Genomic DNA, 26,496 nt, shown 5'->3' with positions numbered 1-26,496 from the left:
AATGCCTGCATTTGCTCTTTCATCTCATCGTTTGCTTCTCTGATCATTTTAGTTATGTACATTCTGAACTCCTTTTGTCATTTCTTCTGCCATGCTGTCATTGGGTTTTTTTTTTTTAATAATGTATTTTTTTATTGTAAACAAATGGAATACATATTGTTTCTGTTTGTACATGGCGTAAAGGAATACCATTTGTGTAATCATAAATTTACATACAGTAATGTTGTTTGATTCATTCTGTTATTTTTCCCTTCCCCCCACCCATCCCACCCCTCTTTTCCCTCTATACAGTCCTTCCTTCCTCCATACTTGCCCCCCTCCCTAACCCTAACTCTAACCCTAACACTAACCCTACCCTCCCCCCATTATATGTCATCATCCACTTATTAGCGATATCATTCGTCCTTTGGCTTTTTGAGATTGGCTTATCTCACTGAGCATGATATTCTCCAATTTCATCCATTTGCCTGCAAATGCCATAATTTTATCATTCTTTATGGCTGAGTAATATTCCATTGTATATACATACCACAGTTTCTTTATCCATTCATCAATTGAAGGACATCTAGGTTGGTTCCACAGTCTGGCTATTGTGAATTGAGCAGCTATGAACATTGATGTGGCTGTATCTCTGTAAGTATGCTGATTTTAAGTCCTTTGGGTATAGGCCAAGGAGTGGGATAGCTGGGTCAAATGGAGGGTCCATTCCAAGTTTTCTAAGGAATCTCCACACTGCTTTCCAGAGTGGCTGCACTAATTTGCAGCCCCACCAGCAATGTATGAGTGTACCTTTCTCCCCACATCCTCGCCAATACCTGTTGTTGCTCGTATTCTTGATAATCGCCATTCTATTTGTTTGGGGCATTTTCTTCCCTTGTTTTCTCATATGTTCAGCTATCAGTGGACCATTGAGATATTGCAGATTTCCTCTATTGATTTATAATGTTCCTGAAGATTTCTAGTATATCCCCTCTTAGCCTTCAGTAGCCTGAAGTCTTGGAGGAAGTTGATAGTGCGGTGCTCTACAAGGAAGCTCCCTCTCTAGGGGTGGTGGCATTCAGGTGGTGTATATTCCCTGCTAGTGGAAAAGACGTGCCTCCACTTGTTGACCAATAGTCATCCAAAGTGGAACTAGGCTGCGGGCTGAGGCAAGGCCTGTTTGGGCCTGTGTCTCTGGTTTTACCATCCTTGTGGGAAAACCTCACCCGGCAGGGAAGATTCACCCGGTAGGGAGGTCTCGCTGGTCAGTTCCCCTCCTAGAAGTTCCCCTCAACCTACAACTACCGCCTGAGCTGGGCTGCCTTCCTCTGCAACGTTCCCAGGGGCCCAGAGCTACCTCCTGGGCCTGGGAGCCTCACCCTTCGCAGACGAGTCTCCTTCGAAGGAACTAATTTTCTCATTTTTGGTTTGTAAATATGTATCCTACTACAGAGAAAGTATCAACCAAGAATTAATCATGGGTTAGAAAAAATATTTCTGAGAATCAGCTGATGAATTGGCCATGATGCAAATGCAGGTGTGTGTGTATGTGTGTGTGTGTGTGTGTGTACACTTGCACATAATTCCCTAAAGCCAGATCAGTATATGTTCTTGCCACCAGAAAGCACAAGAAAACCACCCTTATTAATTTATAGGTTCTAATAATAATGGAAATAGGTAAGTAGAAACTTCTACCATCGAGTTTCTCTTTATGTTATACTTTTAACACAAAGAGGACTTAAATGGGATTTCACATAAAACTTCCAATAATGATTTTATGAGTTAATTACTTCTACTAAATGAATCCTAGAATTGAAGAATGTATGTGGACAGAGGATACCAGAGAAATGATAGGCAACTTGCGGCATATTTTCACAATTCCAAAGAACTTCTACTGTGACCAACACACCTGAGATAGTAGCCTGTTGATCTAACTTTTTAAGAAGAGCTGGGGGGGGAGGCTGGGATATAGCTCAGTTGGTAGAGTGCTTGCCTTTCAAGCACAAGGCCTTGGGTTCAAATCCCCAGGAAAAAAAAAAAAGAGAGAAGAGCTGGGCATGGTGACACATGCCTATAATCCCAGCACCTTAGGAGGCTGAGGCAGGAAGATCCTGAGTACAAAGCCAACCTCAACAACTTAGCAAGGCACTTAGCAACTCAGTGAGACCCTGTCTCTAAACAAAATATTTTTTAAAAAAAGAGCTGGGGATGTGTATCTGTGGTTAAGCACCCCTGGGCTAATCTATCCTTAGTACCAAAAAAAGGAAAGAAAATGAAGGCGGGAGGAGGGAGAGGGGGGAGGAGGGGGAGGAGAAGAATGATGTTCCTGAAATTAATTTCTCTAGCCAGGGAGAAAACACAAACTAACAGTGTCTGTGTACAGAGGTTGCTGGTGGAAGGGAAAGAATTCTTCCAGGATCTGCAGACCCTGACTCACCATTAGGTCCTGAAATGTGAAGATAAAGAACTGAACTCAAAAGGCATTCCTTACAAAATGGGAAGTAATAAGGAAACCATCACATCTTCCTTGATCTCAAAAGCCTGAATTAGGAACAAAGACAGGTAAATGTCTCTAAGAATAGTCATGAGAAGAAGAGTATAAAGAGAAGCTAGAGCCAGGTGCAGTGGCACGTGCTGGCAATACCAGCAGCTGGTGAGGCTAAGGCAGGAAGATCTCAAGTTCAAAGCCAGTCTCAGTAATTTAGTGAGCCCCTAAGCAACTTAGCAAGACACTGTCTCTAAACAAAATATACAAAGGTCTGGGAATGTGGTTCAGGGGAAGAGGCCTCTGGGTTCAGTCCCCAGTACTCCCATCCCGCCAAAAAAGAGGAGCTAGTAAAGCTTGCATCTTTGATCCTTCCCATCTCCAGCAATGCTGCTGTGATGTGTGCTATCAAGGAGGCCTTGTCCTCAATACCACTCTAGAGGGAAGAGGGGGACAGGAAGTCAGAGCAGCAGCTAACACCTGCCATAATTACATGCAAATTGCAAAAAGCATCCTCTCTGAATGGGTAAATTATTCATTTTTTTAAAGCCATCCCATTCTGCAGGCTTTCTATAGCTCCAACCCTCCAGGACAACAATGAGGGAAAAATGGGCAGGACTCCAGTAACAGCACAGCCTTAAGCAGTAGCCTTTTGGACACAGCATGCATGTAGGAAACACAAGGAATTAGAGGGATTGAGGTTTAAAAAGGGAGGAATAGGGAGAAAGAATGCCATGTCACTAAGCCTGAATCTCCAACATGGAACGCCCCTCAAGTCCAACCCCTTCTCCAAGGGAGATTAAGTGAGACCTTCCCTGCTTAGCACCTTTCCCACAAAGATCTTAGCAAGTTTATAAAACTATGTAATCTAAATTATCATCCTCATTCCATAGATAAGAAAACACTTAAAAAGATTAAATAGCTTGTTCACGGTTACACACATAGCTCACAGGCAGCAGGACTGGGAAGTTTAACTCAAACACCTGTGCCAAACCACTCAAATTGACAGTGACAAGTTTCTTAATGCAGTTTCTGGCCCTGGAATGAGAGGAGGAGGAAACACCTCTGCAATGTTGTAGTCAAGCCATGTCTTGCACCCCCCAAAATATTTCACACTGTGCTTTGGCTGGGATTAGGTGTACCCCAAATGCTTGTGTGTTAAAGCTTTGGTTACCATCCTATGGTGCTATTAGGAGGTGGTGGAACTTTTAGGAAGTGGAGCCTAGTGTGAGGAAGTTAGATCATTGGGGCATGCCTTTGAAGCGGGTATTCAGAGCCTGCTTTCCTGTCTTGCTTTCTTTGGTTACCATGAAGTGAACAGGCCCCTTCCACCGTGTGCTCCTGTCATGACATACTGTGCTACTGCACAGGCCCAAAGCAATAGAGCTAAGCAACTATGGACTAAAACCGCTAAAAACATGAGCCAAAATAAGCCTTTCTCCTTATAAGTTGTTTATTGCAGATGTTTTTTCACAGTCATGGAAAGCACACTACTAAACATGGCATAAGAAAAGAAGGCTGTGGGGAGTGGTGGTGCATACCTGTAATTCTAGCCCTGAGGGAGGCTGAGACAGGAGGATCACAAGTTCAAGGCCAGTGTGGGTAACTTAGTGAGGCCCTTAGAAACTTAGCAAGATCCTGTCTCTACATCACAGTCAAAAATAAAAAGGGTTGGGCATGTGGCTCAGTGGTCAAGCATTACTGGGTTCAATCCCCAGTACCAACAAAGGAAGGAAGGGGACTTAGGGAAACTGATAAAATCTGCATGAGGAATACTAATGAATCCTATACAGAGATTTAATTTTGATGTTCAAGATTCTTAATGTAGGCCCTGAAATAGCAATGTGTTATGGTTTGGATATGAGGTGTACCCCAAAAGCTCACGTGTGAGACAATGCAAGAAGGTTCAGGGGAGAAATGATTGGGTTGTAAGAGTCTTAAACCAATCAGTGACTTAATCCCCTGATAGGGATTAACTGAGTGGTAACTGAAGTGGTAGGGTGTGGCTGAAGGGGGTGGGATTTGGGGTGTGGCTTTGGGGTATATGTTTGTATCTGGCAAGTGGGGACTCTCTCTCTCTGCTTCCTGATCACTATGATGCGAGCTGCTTCCCTCTGTCACCCTCTCCTGCCATGATGTTCAGCCTCACCTCGAGCCCGAGGAATGGATCAGCCTTCAAAGGACTAAGATTAAGAACTCTGAACCCATGAGCCCTCAAATAAAACTTTTCTCCTCTACGATTGTGCTGCTTGGGTCATTTAGTCACAGCATTGAAAAAGCTGACTAACACGCAATGTAAATGATTTCTCTGGGAAAGTCTATACAAATCTTTCTTTCACAAGGGTGTATTATCCTGTAGCATCTATGCTTCATTCTGTGTTTGGAAGTGGTAGAGGAAATGTAGTGCTTCTGGAATCTAACTGCAATGGTCCACATCTTAGTCCTGGGATTTATTCATTCATTCATTCATACATACATACCAGAGATTGAACCCAGTAGTGCTTAACCACCAAGCCACATCCCCAGCCATTTTTGTATTTTATTTAGAAACTGGGTCTCACTAAGGTTACTTAGGCCTTACTATGTTGCTGAGGCTGGCTTTGAACTCAGGACCCTTCTGCTTCAGACTCCCAAGCTGCTGGGATTACTGGTGTGTGCCTCCGGGCTGTAGTCCTGTCATTTATTGGTGTGCACCTTTAGGTAATTTACTGAGTCTCTGTGCTTAGTTTCTTCATCTGTAAACTGGAATTAATGGGTATGACAGTACTTAACTGACTGATTTATTGTAAACATTAAATAATATATATAAAAAAAAATACTCAGAACAGTCCCTGGTACAGAGCAAGCCTGTTAAAAAGTCACTGAGCTGCCTGCTAGTCTACACCACAGGAAATGACTTTGCTTTGTGTTGGGGAGATAGTTACAGGCCCAAGATTCTCTAGTTCAATGGTCCGAAACCTCAGCATCTATCAGAATCATCTGGAGGCTCTATAAAACTACAAATTGCTGGCTCGCACCTCCAGAGCTTCCATTCACTAGGTCTGGGCTGGGAGCCAGAAGTTGCATTTCAAACAAATTCCCAGGTGATACTGATGCCCTTGATCTGAAGACCACAATTTTGAGAACCATTCTCATTCTACAGATATTAAAGCAGAGGCCCAGACTGGAAAGTATATTCACCAACTTCATCCACAGCCAGGGCTAAGTACTAAAGAAAACTAACTCCCAGGCCATGCTCTTCTGATTTTGCTCAGTCAGAGATATGAGTTCCTCCTAGACACCCTAGGGGAGCTGTAGGCCCCTGCACAGATCTGCACCTTCATAGCTGTGTGTGTGGTTCCCTTCCAACCACTTCAGAGCATCCTGGATGTTCTTGTCATCAGTGAAGATGAATATCTGGGCTTGGTCAAAACATTTTGTGACAAAGGCTGTCCATCTACATGGGTGAAGAGGAAACTGGCATGAATGGGGATTTCCAGGTAAGGGTGCACAATTATATAGTTCATTCTGGTGATGGTTCCAGAAAGGGAGTTGAGGAGACAATGCCATAGGAGGCCTAGAAAAGGGAGGTATTAATGGGCATCAACAAGGACAAGAACAGGGAGGCCTGAGGTTCAAGAGAAGAGTGAAGGACGTTACCAGACATGTGGCTAAAGAGTATTAAAGAGGTAGAAGACTCGGTGTAAGGAGGAATGGGGTAATGGTGAGAGGTAGAGGAACAGTTCCAGAGGTCTCAGGAATCATGGTTTGGAGTACAGAACTCCTGGGAAGCGGGCATATTATCATGTATTTCCATTTTCATCCTGCTCTCCAAAGGCACTGTATGAGCCATCGCAGTGTTTGTATATCAGCTCCTTCTGGTGACCTGAGAAGCCAGATGTGGTTTGAGACGTCAGTGATAATTTCAAAAAACATCCCCATGCCTTTTAAGAATGGAGGACACTTTGGGGGCTGGAACTTCCCCATATCTTACCAACCTATGGTAGATCCTAGAGGAGAAAAGTTTTTAAGAAAGATTGAAACAACTTACCTATCTCCAGGAAACCCACTGTCTGAGACCGGATTTCCTCAGTCAGCAACCCTGCCCTCTCAAGGTAACACAAGACAGATGATAGGAGCAGAAAAGACCATATTCTTCTCCCCACAGCCACTGGGCATCTGCACCAGACAGTCTTCCGTAGGTTCTGCCCATGATATCTACTGGGGTACAGAAGGAGAGAGGAAGAAGATGGTGGTAGAGAGAAGCAACCCTTAAGAGTTATTACGGTTTAGGGCTGGGGATAGAGTTCAGTTGGTAGAGTGCCTGCCTTGCATGCACAAGGCCTTGGGTTTAATCCCCAGCACCCCCTGCAACACACACAAAAAGTTATTATCATTTATTCAACAAATATGTACTAGCTATCGTTAAGCAAACACCTAATTGTCACAAAACAATTAGAGTTATAATTCATTACGAATGATTTTTAATATAGTATTATAATATTGGGTATGTACAAGATGCTGGTGCTCACAGAAAGGTACACAGGTCACCTAAGGGAGTTCAGTTTTAAGAGGACATGTCACAGGAGTTGAGAAGTAACAAATCTTACCCTGAGACACCAACATCTCATCTTTTCCCAGGGAATACTTGTATGGTTCCAATTTAAGGACAGAGTTAGTGGGGGAAGGGTTGGTTCCGGCGCGGCACCTGCTTCCTGTATTCCTGGCTCTTACCCTGCCCCTGATTCCTGATTCGGTCCTTCAGGTAATTGAAGACAGCGGCAGTAGGATGAAAGGATTCCAGCAGTTCGTCCCAACGTGGGCTAAAGACCGCAGTCTTTGGACTGCGAGGTGCAGAACATCTCGGCCTTCCCCTCTGTGATTGCATCAGGAACTCCTCCTTGCCTGAGTTACTGTGAGCGCCTTTATTCCTCCCGCGGTTTTCCAGGTGCAAGTTAGGCGGGACCCAGAGCTGGGACGTCAGAAGTAGTTTGACATCGCGGAAGGAAATCCTTTTCAGGCAGTGGTATTGATGTTTGCAAGCTGCTGCTGCCGCGTCTGAGGGAACGGCAAACGGAAGGATGGTGTCGGAATGTGAAAAGAAAGTTGGTACTGGTATCACCCCAGATATGTGGAAGGCAGGTGCAGGCAACACCACAGAAGGTGGTGAAATAACACTGATTAAAAACAAACTTTGACCTCAAAAAGAGCAAGATTTGATCCATATGGAAAGAATAAGTTCTCCACTTGCAGACTTGGTAAAAGTTCTGTGCACCAACCGGAATTCTCATTACTGCCAAGGACTGTACCTGCCAAAAGCGCATCTGTGCGATGTGTGGGAAGAAAAGTTTGGATACCAAAAATTACAAGCAAATGTCTGTGTAGATATATTGATGAAGTTTCTAGCTCTATGATTTTTCTTTCTGCTTTGAATTTTCAAGACATAGCATAGATATTCAACTTTAAAATAACCTATTTCTGGACAAGAATAAGTTTCAAACAAGAAAACTGATAGGCATCCATTCTTTTCCTCTGAAGTTCTGGAACTTTTGGGTGGTACTGGAGATTGAATCCAGGGCCTTGTGCATTCAAGGTAAGCACTTTACCAGCTGAGATACAGCCCAGCCCTGCACTCAAGCTCTGAGCATCAACAGTGTAACTGATCTTTTGCATTAAGTGGTTATTTTCCTTATGAGCATTTTACTGAACTAATTTAGTGACAAATTTAATGAAAAAACATTTCCAAGTTCTGTATGTACTTTTTACTTAACATTAGTCTTATTATCTCCTCCATCTACTTTATTTATAAATATTGCAAAGAAATAGATTATTAATATTTTGCTTTGAACTTAGTATCCAGAATTAGAATTTTTCCCTCATTTTCTTATTGATGGACATAGTTCTTAGAATCAGCAGTTCCTTAATTAATTGCAGTTTCAGAGGATATTTAAATGTTCAAAGCTGTTATTGCTGAATAGTTCCTTAGGAATTAATCCAGAACCAAATCAAAGACAAGTTGGATTTGTGATTTCTAAAAAATTTGTTCTTGAAGCCAAAACACCAGTTCCTTTCATATATGACAAGAACACAAGGAACACCCAGGTGTCCAAATGAATACACTGGATTTCAGAAAAACACACATTATGCATATTACCTTGAAGTCAAATTGTCATGGAAGTCATAAGAACAGTGTTTGTGCATATTGATGTGCAAATAAAAATGAAACCCTTTCACCCCTTTTCACAAACTCTTTGAAACTGAAAACAAACTTTTTTTTAAAAAACCTCCTTCCTACTTCTCAAAGAAATAAATAGAACAAAGTAAACATCTTGACTTTTTTAATAATGTAGATGGCAAGAGACCACTCAGGATTCAAATGAAGATTTTTCTTATACTGCTTTCATAGGATCAAGACTTTTGTTTTAAAATTTGCAGGCTATTATTGGTGACCAAAAGGGTATTCTCTATTTCCAATTGTAGTATATATAAATATATCATAGTAAAAATGTAGGATATTATAGATAATGTGATAATATACATGATAGAGATATTGATTTTATTGTCTTAAAATCACTGTGGAAAATATTTAAAGTTTGGTTTTCGAACTAGTCTTTTTTTTTTGCTATGGGGGATTGAACCCAGGGGTGTTTAAATACTGAGCCATGTTCCCAGCCTTTTTTGTATTTTTACTTTTGAGACAGGGTCTCACTAGATTGCTTACAGCCTCACTAGGTTGCTGAAGCTGTCTTTGAACTCCCAATCCTCCTGCCTCAGCCTCTCAAACAGCTAGGATTATAGGCCTGCACTACTGTGCCTGGCTTCAAATAGTATTTGTAAAGATACATTATCATGCTGGGGAGATAACTCAGTTGGTAGCACAAGGCCCTGGGTTCAATCCCTAGCAACACCCCCACACACACACACAAAAGATACATTATGTAAGTTACACTCCATATGTGTATAATATGTCAAAATACACTCTACTGTCATGTATATCTTTTTAGAACAAATAAAAAAACAAAAAGCAAAAATAAAGATACGTTATGACTTGGACATATCCAGAAGGATTATACAGATAATGCAAAATAAACAATCTCTCTGCCGGGAAGAAGAAAACAAAACAAAACAAAAAACAACACATGAGGCAGAAGTGGTGCCAGAGAGGAGTGAATATATCCACAGTAGTGAATCTTTATTGTCATATGGGGAAAAGTAAAGAGGCAATAGCATTTGGGGAATGTGGGAATCTTTTTTGCACTAATTATTATAATTTTTATTTATTCTAATTAGTTATACATGACAGTAGAATGCATTTTGACCCATTGTACACAAATGGATCACAACTTCCCATTGCTCTGGCTGAACTTGGGACTGAGTCACACAGTATTTTAGTGCCATCCACTATCTTCCAAGCAGTATATTTCAATGAATGAGTTCCTTGAATGATTGAAAGAATTAAAAATGTGAAGTTTCACGTGCAAGGCCCCAGCACCCTGAATCACTCATCCTGGCTAAAAGCTTTGTACCCTGGGCTGGGGAGATAGCTCAGTTGGTAAAGTGCTTGCCTTATAAGCATAAGGTCCTGGGTTCCATCCCCAGCACTGCAAAAAAAATAAATAAAGCTTTGCATCCTTAGTGCTGATTGTGCTTCTTTTCACCTCTGCAGGTAAGAGAATGACTGCTGCTCCTTGGCCTCTGCCTCCTCCTCCATCACTCAGACCAACCCGGAAAGGCACACAAAGGAAGAAAAGAGGCAGCTGCTCAGATGGTCTGGTCAGATTTTTTCACAAAAACTTTTTAATAATGATAACAGACCTCTGGTTTATCTTCCCTAATGTTCTTTCTTGACTGATCCCATGGAAATCAATGTCTGGAGACAACAGAAAGAGGACTAGTTGTATACCCTCTCACAGTGGTTCTCTTCCAACCCAATGGGGCAACTCCTTCAAGCAGAAGGGCCAAAAGAAGCTACCTCACGTGACAGAAGATTCTATCAAGATTTTCTTTCAGTGCCATATGAATCTCCCTGCTTTCTCATATATGAGCTTCCCTTTACCTCCCTCCTCCACCACTGTTTCCATAAGAACAAATTGGTCAGAGCAGCTATTTGGAGAAAAACTGGAAAGGTTCATGACTTCAGAGAACTAGAGTCTCCAGATAATAGAATACTTGCTCAGATGCTCTCTAAGCCCTAGATCAATGAGAGGTTGGGAAAAGTCCCATGGACACTCATCATATTCAGCCACTCGGGATAGTGATCATACCAGAAAGGAAACATTGCATAGGCCTGACAAGAGGAAAAGGGAACAGAGTATTGAAACAGTGAAACCAGTTGAGAAACCTCTCCAATTCTGGTGTCACAGTTCATTACTCCCAAATTACTTTCCTTTGTTACTCCCGAATTCTTACATTCTTCCATCATAATCACCTTCCTTACTGTTTAAATTTTACCCTCTATTGCTCCATTTTTCATAACCTTCATGCCTTCTATTTTATCCCCTTTTCTTATTAACATCCATATTAACTATGTCTGTCTCATACCATCCTTCCTACTTTCACTTCTACACCAGCTTTCCTTCTACCTGATGGTGCCATATTATTTGTTTAAGACTTTCCCACTCCCTGAAATCTCTCTCATTCTGATGCAAACTGTCCTCTTTCAACTCCCTCTCCCCACCCCCGCAGCAGACTACTCACAGAGCTGTTGCTCAGCAAGACACTCTCATCCACAACTTGGAGGACACACAGGGACCTCAGTGCTGCTTACAGCTACAGTAGCTTGCCTGTTCCTGGTAACTGCTGGGAAAGTGAGAAGCCAAGCGAAACCTGGGGAAGGGGAAGGTTTACCTTGGGGATCGGTCAGCCTGGAGAGGAGGGAAGCAATGTGACTTGGATCATCAGCCAACACACTCAGGTCCCTTTGCTGTTACACTTCCTTGTCTTTGTAACGTCCAACTTTTCAGGACTAATATGTTTGATAGAGATGGATAAAGGGAGCAGCATAGTAGAGTGATATAGAAAGTTAGAAAAAATAAAGTAGACCGTGGAAGAGCTCTATAGAACATATGACTTCCTCAAATGAGTTTTTTAAAAAGAAGCAGCAGGAAAGAAAGATTTCAACATGAATCTAAAATACTAAAGATATTAATACCAGACAACATCCAACTTTTATATTATCTTGGTATTTCCCTGAGCCTGCCTTGTCTCCAAAACCAGTGCACACAGATCTTTCTCCATGCCCAGATCTTTTTATCGCCCCCTTCAGTTGCCATTTTACCTGGCTATCAAAGCACATTTCTATGGAAAACTAAATGTTGTCAGCTCTAACACCTCACTGGGGAAAATAGCATACATTACCAGGGAGGGGGCAGGGGCTAGTCTGGAAGTGAAGGTCAGTGAGAAGAACAGAAGTAGCCCTTCAGTGCTAAAAGAGAAGAGGAGACATACAGGGAACAAGGATGCATGTGCACCCACCAATGCCACCTGAACACACTTCTCACTGGACCATCACAAGCCTTAGATGCCTGTCATGTCTGATTTTGCTATTCTTCTATTATTCCGTTTGTGTTCTGTTCTTGTTGCTTCTATGTATAGAATTCTCTGGAATTTTAAACTATTCTTTTCCAGGAAGAGCAAGTACACTCACCTTTATTCTTAGAGTTCAAATGTTTCTGCCCTTCTGTCTCCAAACTCCTCTATTCTCTATTACCTAAGAAAGAGAAGAAAATAATGAACAGCACAGAAGTTATGGGAGTTTCACCCAGGCGCTACCCATACAGCATCTCTGCATCCCTCTTTCCACAGTCTCAGTGTCTGGGACAGGTTACCGAATGTGGAATGCTGCCAATGGGTCCCCATGGCTCTTCCTCCAATTGCAGATTTGGCTGAGAACCATGGATGGGGGGGTGGGGACAATGGGGAGACAAAAGGGTCAGACAGCACAGAAATCACCCCTCACAATAGATAGCTATCTTTCATTTCTTAGAGATCTCCAGATTTTTTTCTCCATATAACCTTTATAAAGTCAGCTAAAATCCATCCTCGTGATTTTTTTCTTTATCACAGTGCAATTCAAAATGTAGTGGGAATGCATGCACCCTAAATTACCCTGTGCCCTTGTGATGGTGGAGAAATCTTTCCTAACTCCACCTTTCTGGCCACTCATTTGAAACAGAATTCAGTGAATTATTTCTCAGCAGGGTGGCAGCTCCTGCTCCTGCTGAGGGCTCAATGTCAGTTGCTCACACTCCCACCTGACCCACAGCCCTTCCATGAGGCTTGCCCGAATCTCACTTTCCTCCTAGGCCTCCACACACAGCATCCTGAAGATGGGGCTCCATTATCACTCTGAACTCTTATTTTCCACATACCCTTCCTCACTCATTCTGTTGTCAGGATGTCTGTTCTTAGTGTGATGAAGACACTGAAATGATAGAAGAAACTGGAATGTTCCAGGGGAGACAGTCTCTCAGAGACTCAGAGGACAATAAGGGAATAAAGAGGCTCTGGACCATCAAACTTAAGATCTACGTGAGGCCAGTTCGTCACTATCACCAAGGATGGCCAGTAAAGCTACTTATCTTTATATATTGTTTTCAGGCTCCCACATTGTGATTTTACTTCCCCAACAAGGCTGCTACCAGTGTTAAATTTAGTCCTATAAAAACTCTTTAAAAATATTAACCATGGGGGCCAGGGCTCTAGCCCAGTTGTACAGTACTTGTCTAGCAGGCCTGAGACCCTGGGTTCTACCCCATCACTGCAAATCAAATGAACAAAGGAATCAGTAGCTCACAGAATGAAATTTCTCTGACTTCCATGTCCTCCTCTCCTTCCTCCCATTCACCAATGCCCCCACCTTTTGGCCCTGATCAACAAGTTTCTCAGTTAATTTTTTATTTTATTTTCCCACCCAATTTGCCTGGGATTCTGCACAAAAGCTCTTTATTTTTCCTTCCTCCTTCCTTTATTTTGACATGGTGCAGTAATATAGTAGCTGCTAGCCATATGCGAATACTGAATACTTTACTCAATACTTTGAAATATTTGAAATAATACTTTGAAATACTACTTTGAAATAATACTTTTTTGAAATAATACTTTGAAAATTGAATACTTTATTCAATATTCATTGACTATTGAAATGTGGCTAATCCAAACAGATATGCTTTAAGTATATACTATTTCAAAGTTAGTTGAAACAAAGAATGTGAAATATTTATTAATAGGCCTGGTGTGGTGGCTCACACCTATAATCCCAGCAGCTCAGGAGGCTAGGCAGGAGGATCACAAGTTCTAAGTGAGGCCCTAAGCAACCTATTTAGACCCTGTCTTAAAATAAAAAATAAAAAGGGCTGGAGATGTGGCTCAGTGGTTAAGTACCCCTGGGTTCAATCTCTGGTACCAAAACCCCCATCTATTAATAATATATATCTCTTAATAATATATGTAATATTGAAATATATATATTTCATGTTAAAATGATAATATTTATAACATATCGGGCTATGTAGAGACCTGTCTCAAGATAAAAAATAAAAAAGGGCTGAGGATGTACCTTAGTGGTAGAGCACCCCTAGATTCAATCCCTAGTCCCTCCTGCAAACAGAAAATATATTTGAAAAATTAATTTTACCTGTTCTTTATTTTTTATTTTTCTTTGTGTATATGTGTGTGTGTCATTGGATCTGAACTCAGGAGCACTCTACCATTGACCGGCACCTCCAGTCCTTCTTATTTTTATTTTACGATAAGGTCTTGCTTAGTTGCTTAGTTGCCAAGGCTAGCCTTGTGATCCTCCTGCCTCAGCTTGAATTTGGTAGTGTGGCATCTTAAAATTTTGAAATTACATACATGCCTTGCATTATATCTCTGTGTAGACAATCTATCCATCCTCTCTGGCATACTCTCCCTATTCCCTTTCCTTTCTAGTATATTCTCACCCAGTCTCACACAGAGACTGGAGAAGACAATTTTTTGGCCAGAGCTCGCATCAGCTAGATCAATGTAGTAATTCACCAGCATTTCCTGGGGCCGATCACATTTCAAGAGGTCATTTAGCCCGCAAATGCCAAGGAAGCTGTGGGTTGTGTTATAGAAGGGTCACAGGTGCTGGTATGCATTTTGGTAGCAATGAGCCATTTGTTCTGTATTATTCAGTAACTCTTCCGTTTAGAACCTGCCCTGAAAGAAAAAGAGAGAGAAGGAAGTTCTTTTAGTTTGTATCCCAACCATCTTATCCCATAGACTTGTGGTTATGATTTCCAAATAGAGCTCTTTCTCTCAAATCTTTTTTTTTTTTTCTGGTTGATGTAGGTATTATTTATTATGTAATAATGAGTTCTGAGACAAAATCCAACTCAAAACATTAGTATTGAAGATTCTATATTAGTTAATCTTAAAAATGGCACAATCCAAACCTAATTTTCCAATAAATACTTTGAGGAATTTTTCACTCCCATTATTTGGCTCTGGAAAATCTTTACTGGCAACACCACTTATTTTATTAGAAAACAAAATCTGAATATAAGTTGTTAGGCACGAGTTAAAAGGGATGATGTACACAATTACAAACCAATACTACTTTTGAACACACATTTGCACTGAAGTTGCTTAAATATTTGATGTTTTATATAAATTTAAAACATACTTCAAGAACTCACTTTAACGTCTTTATGTTCTAATGCACTATGGAAAATAATTCCTTTCTGATTTCTAGAGCAGTAAGAGTCATAAAAATGGTGTCCCAAACCAGGATTTACCTTGTTCTCTTGAGAAATGGGCTGAGAGGTTCTGGATCTGGTTAAGGAATCTCAGGGGAGATCTGCAGGGAGAGGTACAGAATTTAGAGAACTGGTGTCTTTGCTGCGGACATCATAACCCATTTGGGGTTAAGTTATTTCTAAGAATGAGAGGTGCCCTAGAGAGGCTTTAACCTGGCCAGAGCTAGAGAGGACTTCCAACACTGGGAGGAACTGGACAGTGGGGGTTGGGAGGGGAGGGAGAAAGGCTGGAAGGCCTGAACTATTTTATACTTGACGCTGCTTCCTAGAACCCTCTGAGAAGCAAGCAAGGATTTTCTTGGATAGTATTTGCCCATGAAAACTAGTTAGAACATCATTGAATGAGTCAAAAATATCTGCTTTTTGGTTTCATGCTACCAAGAATTATAGTATTTATTTTTTCTGGGGACTGAACCTAGGGACTCATGCATGCTAAGCACGTTCTCTCTTGATGAGTTATGTAATCCCAGCTCCAACGTTTATGACTTTTTAATGGGTAGGAGAAATTATGGGTTTAAAACTAAAGTCTGCCACTGAAGATTTTTAATAAACATATCACACTTCTAATACTATAATAATAATATGTATTTGGTTTTTTTCCCTTCTATTCTTTATCTTACGCAAAATTTGGTTATCTAATTTTTGCTACCTACCAATCATCTGTTTTGGGTATCAACCATCTGTTACTGAAAAATACACGTGTATACATCCATGAGATGGAACTATGAGGAGCAGTGTTGTGGTACATGTAGTAATGGCTCCAGTACTACAGAGGTGTACTGGGTATGGAGCCTGTTCATACATACATACATACTTGTTCAGCCCCAAACCAACATTCACTCATATAAAAATATATGACTCAGAGAATCCTTCATTATATATATCACTAAAAATATTTTTTTTCACTCTAATACCATTTTACCTAGTCTTGTCAATCAATATCATAAGAATAGGGGATAAAACCTTTTTAAGACAGGTTTCCTTGAAGAAATTAATTTTTAGAAGTATACTTTTAAAGCAGCAGTTAGGAACTTTGTTCTTGTAATACATAAATGATACTTTCATATCAAACGATTTAAATAAGTTTAACAGTTTCTAATCTCTTTAAAAAATAAAAGATTGCTGTGTTACTTCATGGCTTCTCCATTCTTCCAATTCCAAGGAATACAAAGGTCTGCATCTTGCATAACGGAGTAAAAATGTGAAACGCAGAGGTGCATCCCATGTAGATAAGGCAGTGATTGTTCTAGAAGTCTCTTACAACAATCCACCATTTGTATACTAGAAATGCTGGGCTCCTTATATAACTTCTCCAGAGAAAATTTCTTTGTTGAAGCCTGTATCAATTCATTTTCAATAACCTTTAACTCCTCCTTTCTTTTCATGTTCTCTCTTGCCTGCTGCACTTTGGTGTGAATAAACCATTGGAGATTTGCTGGGTCACAGAGTACTGGGATGTTGAAATGGCCGAGTTCATGCAAACTTGGAGCATATCTGTCACTGTTCAGGATCATTTGAAAGCCACGGAGACTCCGCGGGTGAAAAGGTGCCCCGCTTTTCAATAGCCTACTATAGAACACGTTGAGAAGAGAGTAATATTCTTCAAGTGTCAACACTGGCTGTAATTCTTCGATATAAACGACCTGTATGCCGCCTAGCAGACTGCTGATTTGATCTTCTAAAAGCACCAGCCTCCTCTGTAGGTCAAAATAACTTGGCAATCTTTCAAAAAGCTTTGTCCAGTGGTGATGAACATCCATGGTTCCCAGCATAACATGGCCCACTGCACTCATGCCGGAGCGGTCTGTAAATATGATGGTACATCCTTTTGCTTTCTGAAGTGTTTCCAAGTTCTGTTGTGCTAGGCGGCCTAAACTGTGCAGCTGGCTACAGCGGTGGGCGATGCCCCAGCTCCTCTGCCATCTAATATCTGAGAGTTGCAAGAGATTAGACAGGTCCTCTTTTAAGCGATCCAGCTCTTTTCTAAGGGGCAAACTATTCTTCAGCTTTTTAACAGCACTTTTCCCATTGTTATCTAACCAGGATCGGGAGAACTAAAGGGTTCCTGGCCATCAGAGGGGTTCTGGTCTGTTTCTCTTACATAAAATGTAAGTGGAATTGGTTTCAAAGACTTGAAGCCTGGTTTCTGGAGGTTTTCTAAGTAGACACTTAATCTCTTAAGAGAATTTTCATTGATTTCCTCAGCGCGCCTGCGCGCGGGCCGAGCCTCCGGGCGCCCCGCCGCGCTGACGTCGGCGCCGCAGCCCTCTGTCTCCCCGCCTCCTTACCCGCCAACCAGGATCTCAGTTGAGAGCTTTAGGAGGCGCAGAGAGGCGCTCCGGGACATGCAGGAGTAAGCCGATGGAAGCCGGGCGGCTAGCCGGCAGGAAGCGGTCTGGCCCGAGGGCCGGGAACCACGAAGGGCAACTCTCAAATCTTAATTACCAAAAAAAAAAAAAAAAAAAAAAAAATCTTCATTACCTAAGAATGGCGTGTGGGTACTTCACTAGAGGTCCAGCCACGGACAGTAGAGGAAGCCTGGTTGTGGTGTAGAAACATTTTGGCATGTAGGAGAGTAAGAGGAGGGATGAAGTAAAATTGTCAAATAATGGGAAATTATTGGTGATAATACCTGCCCGAATTGATATCCAGCGGATAGATAAGCATGACCAAGATTATATAGAAATCAAATATTATATTTTAGAGGTAAGAAAATGAGGCTTAGGATAATAAGATTGAAATGAAATAGTTATTTCTGAGTAAAGTGATTGTGCAATGCCTGGAATAAAGAAATAGTCCAATTAGCTACAATTCAGGTAGTATGTGTTGGCTTAAGTAACGTGGTTGAATGATACTCTAATTCTTCACCCTCTGTGTATCAATATTCTTTACCATGTAATTTTATAGTACCCTCTTAACTGACTGTGGGCCCACCATGTGACTTTGAAGGGGCTATTGGGACCTGGTTCCTTCCTTTCTCTTTGTCTCCCAGATACCACAGGTGAGCAGGTCTCCATGGCCATGTGTTCCTACCACGATGCATTGTGTTGCCACAGGGCCAAACAACTGTGGACTGAGACCTCTGCAAACGTGAACCAAATAAACTTTCCTCCTTTTAAGTGGGTTATCTTGCCTAACGACAGAAAGCAGACTGAAAAAAACCACATTTTTATAAGTAATAGGGGAGAGAAGAAGGAGGACTAGAAAGAAAACATGACTTTAAATCATTTCTTCCTCTCTAGCCTGCTTTCCTATAGGATCAGGAAGAGGTGGCTAAGTTATAAGACAAATTAGTAGAAATAGTGATTTTGATTTGAAAGGTTATTTGATAAATATTAAAAACAGGATCTAGGAAAGACTTTTTGTCACCTGTGTAGTAGGATTGATGAGTGAAAGAAATGAAATCACAGATGAAAGATTAAAAACAGGAAAATCCTGAAGTTTTCCTGTAGTAAAGCCCTCCTCTCCAAGAAGCCAACCTCCTAGTGCTTACCTCCAGAGAAATGTCTGTCCCATTCCAGTCAAATGTATCCAGTGAAAAAGAAGCAAGGCCCTTGCTGTGAGTAATTTGGGCCCTGATGGTGGTTCCATGTATGCTATAAATCACCAGGAACACTGGATAATTTTTAAAAATTTTTGTTTTTTTTAGTTAACATGACAGTAGTTGGATGATTCTTGAGAAGGGAGTCATCATGGACCCTAAGTCTGGCATTTCCACCCTTGATTGTGAGTTAAGAACAGGTCACCTTCAAACACTGGTGAAGGGAGGTCCTGAATCCTCTGAGCAGGTCTGTTCTTGAGACAGCCCTTTTTCTTCCTCTTTTCTTAATGAGCCAGGAAGACCCCTCTTACCTGTCCCTTTCTCCACCAACAAAGCCACAATATTGATGTTATGGTTGTACACATATCCAGTGAGGTTGAAAGTGGGATTTACCAGATGCCAAGAAACATCCTGCTTTGTCATTCTACGGAGGCAGAGAGAGGGGGGGGGGGGGCTGGGGAAAATGGATAATGTAATCCCTACTTTTATTTCATAATGTATTATAGAAAGAAATAATTTTTTTTTTTTTCAGTGCTGAGGCTTGAACCCAAGGCCTTGCAAGGCAAGCACTCTACCCACTGAGCTATATCCCCAGCCCTGAAAGAAGTAATTCCTTATCTTTATACTTTAGTTTTTCCATCTTTAAGCCAGAAAGCTCTCCTATAGCATGCAGTATACACCTGCACATACATAATCATGAAACAACAGTGAGGCTCCAAGATATGCGAAGGGGAAAAGACCCAACTGTAGAACTGGTGTTGGGGGCTATGCCGTGCAGACTGCGCTGGGATGGCGCCTGGCAGCCAACCAGAGGTTGCTTTGTTCACATCAGAGATGAGGAAGTTGATTAACATAAGCACACCCAGGTGATTTGTCATTGGTCGTATCCAGTTAAGTCCACGCACACAAGGCGTGCACAGGTGTTCCCGAGTGCTCCTGATCGTGCCTGCTCGTTTTTTTTGACCTTTACCATGATTGGGCAGCTAGCTCCTCGCCTAATCTTTGCATAATTGGAGTCAGCCCTACCCTTCACCTCCTGGAGGGGATATAAGCTGGCTCTCCTTGAGCGCTAGCGTTTGAGATTCGAGGCCCCAGGTTAGAGGTTGGAGGTTCCAGGTTCGAGGTTCTGGTTCCCAGGTTTCCTGATAAATCAATAAACCGTTCTGAATTCAAGAGCCTCGCTACTTTTTGGTTCCCCTACACCAAATTGACTCCGCTGGACGGCATCAAACTGGAAAATTGTATCTTACAAGGTTTGGGTTAATTTCTTGATTCCAAGACAGACTGAAAGACTATCTGTTTAGGATAAAGAACATTGCTTTGTTCTTCAGAGCTGGGAAAATAATCCTGTGAAATGCCTTTTACTTTGGGCTTTTTAACCACTTTTCTACACTGGTGCTTTCTGATTCTTTGGGATATGTGCGGATGAGTGTACTTTTCTACATCTTATTTTCTCACCTGTCCAAAGAGGTTCCTGCATCCGTCAGGGAGCTGATCTTGTTCCACCTTTTGATACCAGTAAATATGTGTCTTTTGACACAGATACCCACACTGCCCTCCTCCACATGGGCTTCCCATTGCTGTACCTAACAAGAGGAGCATGAGGACACAGCTGTAAAATCCCACTTGAAATCCTGCCCTCCTCCACAAACACCACAGTTCCCTCTTCCCTGCACTGCAGCCTTGGGAGCGTCCTGACAATCCTACCCTGCTTTGGTTAGTTCTCGTTCCCTCTCCTGCTTTGCTCAGAGCCTTAGAATATTCCCACTACACATAAGCACCACCCTAAGGGTAGAAAGGTTACTTTTCTCCTTACTCGTCTTTCCCGTAGGATTTAACATGGGACTTTACACAATGTAGAGACAAAAATCAATAACACTGACCAAGAGAGCAATGGAAAGTGAGAGCGGAAACACGATTATTAAAATTTGTTCTTGGATAAATCATGACTCCACACCATAAAACATCTTGAGTTTTAACCTGTCCCGTAATTCCCTTCCCCATACACTCCCTCATCACTTCTCTCCTACAGCTTTAATCTGCATGGGATCCAGAATTCTACAAAGAAAGATTCCTCCATTGTCAATAATTGCTTTGGTTCTAACACTTCCACCTTAAATTAGACAGCACTGTGGGGAATGGAAAGAGACATGGAAAAGGAACAGGAGGAGGACATGACTAAATAGGCGGTGAACAGAGGGGCAGAAAGATAGTGATAATTAATAGATTATAATAGTGGTCCTCTTTATGCTTTGAAAATAGCCTTTGCTGCTCTGCCACTGATTTATTTTTAAAACTGACATTTCTTTCTCTTCCTCTCTCCCTTACTCCCTAATTTCAGGGGAAGCAGGATTACCTTTCTGCTCCATCCTAGGCAGAGTTATCTGTCCTTGAGCACACACCCACCATAGGAACAAATTCAGTTTGGAGAGGCACCAGAAGATCTCAGACATGACTGTCTCCCAAATTAACAAGTGAATTACAACTCTGACAGAGAACATGTGGAATTTATAGACTCTGAATCACCTCTTTAAAAACCTGCTGTTCCCCCTGATGGGCAGAATCACAGCCTCTGGGATAGGAGTCCTCTGTGTTTTCTCCTTTGCTAGCAAAGCAATAAAACTTCCTTTCCCTTTTTCTCAAAGTCATGCCTTCATTATTGGATTGGGATCAGGGACAAGGACCAAGTTTTCAGTAACAGCATTATTCAAAATGCACTGAAGTTATTAACTCATTTAGCACTAATGCAAAAATGAATACATAACCTCTCCCTTAGAGCAGATCTTACTTTGCCTTTATTGATTGAGACAAGATTATGCCCAACACTTTGGTCTGCTAACTCCTCATTTACCATATTTTTCCATGCTGAAAATGGTAAAGGTCATGCATTCTGCCACAGTCATTATATATAGGTGCCCCGCATTGCTCTGGTGTCAGTTGGAGGAATAGGTCTACAATGCCTTGCTTGGGCACCATGTCCAACCATTTTGCAATCCTGCAGCTATTTGGATCCTGGGTCCAATAAAGAGAAACTGCATGATGTGTCTGTCTGCTTCCTATTCTGTATTGCAAAAAGTAGGCAAAGAAGCAAAGAGCAGGTAAAGAATCCTATCCATTGCTCATGATCCTTGTGATTTGCTTTCAGGAAGAGCTGCTCCCTGTCTAATCTATAATTTTTTTTCATTACTGAATCAGATAAATATTCCTATAGATTCAGTCTTACTTGGGAAAGAAAAGGTTGGGAGAAAAAAAGGTCTTTAGGAATTCAAATTATCAGACTGAGTTCGCTCAGGTGTCATCAGTTTTAGAAAGTGGGCTTTAGGATCTTTTTTATAAGGAGCGTTTGGTGTATACTTGGTCTCTGTTAAGGAACAAGGGTGAGGGAATTGATTATAAGATACCTTACAGGTAATTTAATGGAAAAATGGAGGAGATACTATGAGTAATTCACCCTTCTGGTCCTGTTCCTCTGTGACATTTTACATGTATTCATGTTACTATTCAGCCATTGTCTATGACAAGACCTATTGCCTAAAACGAAGAACAGCACAAAACCATGCCTGCTTAAATTGGCATGACAGGGAAAAGCCTGAAAACCTGTGAGCACAGACCTTTCACTTATTACAAAATAATTTTGGAAAAAATTTGTTTAAAAACCTTCCATCAGGAGCTGGGGCCGTGGCTCAGTGGTAGAGTGCTTGCCTAGCACATGTGAGACCCTGGGTTTGATCCTCAGCACCACATTTTTAAAAATATAAATAAAATAAAGGTATTGCACCTATCTACATCTAAAAATATATTAAAAAAAAAAACCTTCCGTCAAAGGCTTATGTTCAATTTCCTCCAAAACATGGTTGTCAAATCTAATGCTAAATCTGTAAATTGGTCAGAACAGGTCATTGTACTTGTAGGTAGATGAGACTGAAAGCTGAAATTTAGTTATGAGGGGCTCATAACTAAAGGATGCAAAGTCATTCAAAAGAGAAAACCAGTTTGGGTCTAACTTGGAAAGGAGAGAGAATGAAATCAGATGAGGCTTGCCTTTGAGTCTTAGGCAGTACCAGGTGATGCCAACCAGTGAAAGAAGTCCACATAAGGGATACTGGCAATTCTTCAGAAGGGCCAAAAAATAAGATGAGAAAAAAGATCAAAGCCTAAGATTTCCACAAACCTGAAGCCATATAGACAAAGAGGAGGCAAATATCACTCATATTGCTATGGATTGCCACAAAGTCCAGAAAAGGAACATTTCCTCTGACAACAAACTACTGTTCTCACACAGGAGGTTAAGAGTCAGGAAGGATATTAGTTAGGCAGAAGTAGATTCTGGAAGAAAATAAGTACTCGACTATGTAGGCAGCATTTCCAATTGGAAAATTGCCTGAGGTTTCTGAATAACTGGATAGAGCAACAAAACTAGAGAGGGTCAGTTCGTTTTGGTCATATATTTTGTTGATTGAGGATAAAATGTCGTGCTCTCTAAACTCATAATTTTTGTTCCTCAGTTTCTTGGTAAAACACCTTTTGTTAATCTCAGTGTTTCAACTGAACCTGGAGGGAGTGGCTAGGTATGTAAAAGGAATGAAGGAATGAGAAATTTTACAGGAGAAATAGAACCTAACTACAAAAATCACAGGCACTTCTGAGTTATCTGAGCAGAGACCATGACGGGGTAGTTGATGAGGTCAACCTCCAGGGGGCAGTAGAGTCTAAGATAGCTCTGGTGTTTCCTCTGTAGGTCTAGAATTTCTGTAAGGAAATAAGTACTCGATATTTATACCGAACTCCTACTGAAGAGGGAAAGCAGAAGATGGAAGGAAGAAACTAAATTGGAAAAGTGGTGGAGGAAGCTACCCATCAACAAGCTCCTATCTTTCCTGTACACAGGGAAAGCAAACAGGAGCTACAAGATCATCGTGTGGAAAATGAAAAGAATGCATTCCCCATGTTCATCTTAAAAAGTTCCACTTGAATGCATGGACTATGACTGAAGGAGAAAGAAAGCAGCAGGGGTATTTGAGAGATAATTATCTCAGAAGCATGTAGAAATGATGATAGCCCCAAAATGAGATCAAACCTATCACGAGACATTGTCAGGAGCAAATTTCTGTTCAAGGAAAATGTAAGTATATTTGCCAAAAGTTATCACATTTTAACCTTTCATAGTATATATTTAATGTTCCCTAAGAGATTTATCTACTTCACAAATTTCCTTGCTTCATACTAAACAAAAGATAATGACAGTGAATATATTTTCATTTTATCTTTTTCCTTTTATTAAATACATTCCTAAATTATCCTCCCCACACCCCCAGTATTGGGGTTTGAACCCAGAACTAAGCACAAGCTCTATCACTGACATACATTCCTAGCCCCCTATATCTTCCTTCTCCCACACTTATGCTGGAGATTGAACCCATGACTTGGCACATGCTACGCAAGTACTCTACCACTGTTATCCCCAGCCCACCAGCCCCTATTTTTTAATATTTGAACTGCAGAGCCACTTGGCATTACTCCTGAAGAGGTCTTGAAATGTGCAAAGTCTTTTAAAACAAAAGCAAATGTAACCATCTTTCAGGAATGCTAATCTAATTGACATGCAGATACTCAGAGTGAGAACTGGTCGCTTCTGCTTGTTCTTAGGCGGGAGAGAGGTGGGGAGGATATAAGCCAGCAGTTCCTACTTGCATTTCTGTATTGTGTGTTCTGCAACCCAGAAGACGTGAGAATTTCCACCCAGGAGACTTTCTTCTCCTCTTCCTTATTCTCTCTCAGTCTTTCCTCATCTTTCCCTTTCTGTCCTCCCAACTAGATTCTTACCTTGCTTATCTTGTCATTCACTGGAACAAAGTCATTTTATTTTTCTTTTTGATACTGGGAATTGAACCTAGGGGCACTTTACCACTGAACCACATGCCAGGTTCTTTTTTTTTTTTTTTTTTTTTTTTTTTTTTTTAAGATAGGGTCTTGCTAATTTGCTTAGGTCCTCGCTAAATTGCTGAGTTGCTGAGACTGGTCTTGAACTTGCAATCCTCTGCCTCCATCTCCCTCGTCACTGGGATTACAGGTGTACACCTGGCCCAACAAAGTCATTTTTCACGGTGACCCTGTAGAAAGATACTAGAAGGGAACAGGCATCATTAACAAAGAGAATTTTTTCCCTTTTCAGAATCTTTTCTCCACCTGTTCTGTTTCCTCATGAGTACTTCTGAGTTAGCAAAACCTCATTAGGTTTAGCTTTAAAACAAAAACAATGCAACAAAAAACCTAGTCTGAGAGAGAGCAAAGTACAGCCCAGTTTCTTTTCAGGGCTCCTGACTGTGAGAATGGAATGTCCCTCTAAGGAAGAAAGGATAAATTCAAATTAACAGGAGTTCAAGCCAGCAGCCCTGGCTCCAAGACCTAGGAACCCAATTACACTTATATTCTGCTTTAGGAGAAATGTATACTTTAGTTTTAGATACATGCACACGGTAGCAACTTTACCCTCTGTTCTTGCTGGTGTAACAAAGCATCTATTCAACACTAGTAACACTTCAACCCTTCAGAGTTTGCTCACTTCTGTCCTCTGGTTCCATAAGCTCACCACCAAATTACAAATCCTCTCCACCATAGCACAGCTGTTTCTCCTGTCTGTTCATCCCTGATTGTGTTCCTTACCCTGTTACCCTGGGGTGTAGATAGGTTTGTCAGTCTGTACAAACGTGCCATTCCCTTTGCCTTGGGATTAGAACTTTTTTCTTCTCACAGCTGAGATAATTCCAACTCTGGACACCTGAATTGTAGCCACTTCTGTACCACCAGCAGGAAGTGGGACCTGGGCAAGAGAGGGGAGTTCTGGGGAGAAGTAGGAATTGGGGGAACAAAATCAACTGGCTGGCAGCCCAACAAGGGAGAGCAAATAGAACGAACTGAATTAGAGGGGGGTAGTAACGGTAGAGCCCAAAACAAGATGCCAGGAAGAAGGGAAACGAGAGTCAAAAGTTAGTCAGGAACTATAGAAAGACATCCAGGTCAAGAATTTTGGGAGAGTTGTGGTCAGGAACTGAAGTTAAGTTTAGGGGAGACAGGCTAAGAGGCCATAGCAAAAGTAAGATAACAGAGGTTATACTTGAAGTTTGACTATAGTAAGTGACCAGGGAGGAGCACAGGAAAGGAAGAGATAGATAGGGCTGAGTCAGAGCTTACTAAAATAGAGATGCAGTGCAAGTGCTTCTTCAGTCCAGAGTGTTCTGTCACATCTGGGGCTTGTCCTTGGTCTCCAGAATAACAGAGAATTTTATATCACAGTGCCCAGAGCTCAGATCTAAACAAACTTTCTGAGTGAATGGAGGGGAAGGAAAGCTGTGTTGGTAATGTCACTAGGTAGTTCCTACTAAGGGAACAAAAGAATTTCAGAGTAGTAATAATTCTTCCATTCAATGAAAAACTAAGCACTTAGAAGCACCCAACAAATAGCAATGAATCACACAGGTGAAGACCCTGTCTTCAAGAACTTCATTTTCAATAAAGGAGTAGGAGAGGAGTAACAACTCAGTGCACAACCTTAATCCTCTCTGCATAGGGGGCCCCCACTGAGAACCTATGCCTGGAAGGAAGTTAGAGCTAATACAGAGAATAGGACACAAGGAGTCTACTATATTTTAATATTTATCTTTTTTTGCTAAGCTTCCTCTTGGTGCTTAAACTTTTCTCTCTGAGTAAAGGATCAATGGGACCAAAGATGG

General features: G+C 41.4%; 1 pseudogene across 1 annotated transcript; it reads left to right on the top strand.

Moving 5' to 3' along the window:
- The first annotated feature begins 7,314 nt into the window (after nucleotides 1–7,314).
- On the top strand, nucleotides 7,315–7,828 carry LOC306662938 (cysteine-rich PDZ-binding protein-like; annotated as a pseudogene). The gene has a single exon. The product of its transcript is annotated as a cysteine-rich PDZ-binding protein-like (transcript).
- The last annotated feature ends 18,668 nt before the right edge of the window (nucleotides 7,829–26,496 follow it).

Source organism: Sciurus vulgaris, assembly GCF_902686455.1.
Source record: "Sciurus vulgaris genome assembly, chromosome: 5".
NCBI classification, from domain to species: domain Eukaryota; kingdom Metazoa; phylum Chordata; class Mammalia; order Rodentia; family Sciuridae; genus Sciurus; species Sciurus vulgaris.
This window is presented reverse-complemented; position numbering and strand designations above follow the sequence as displayed.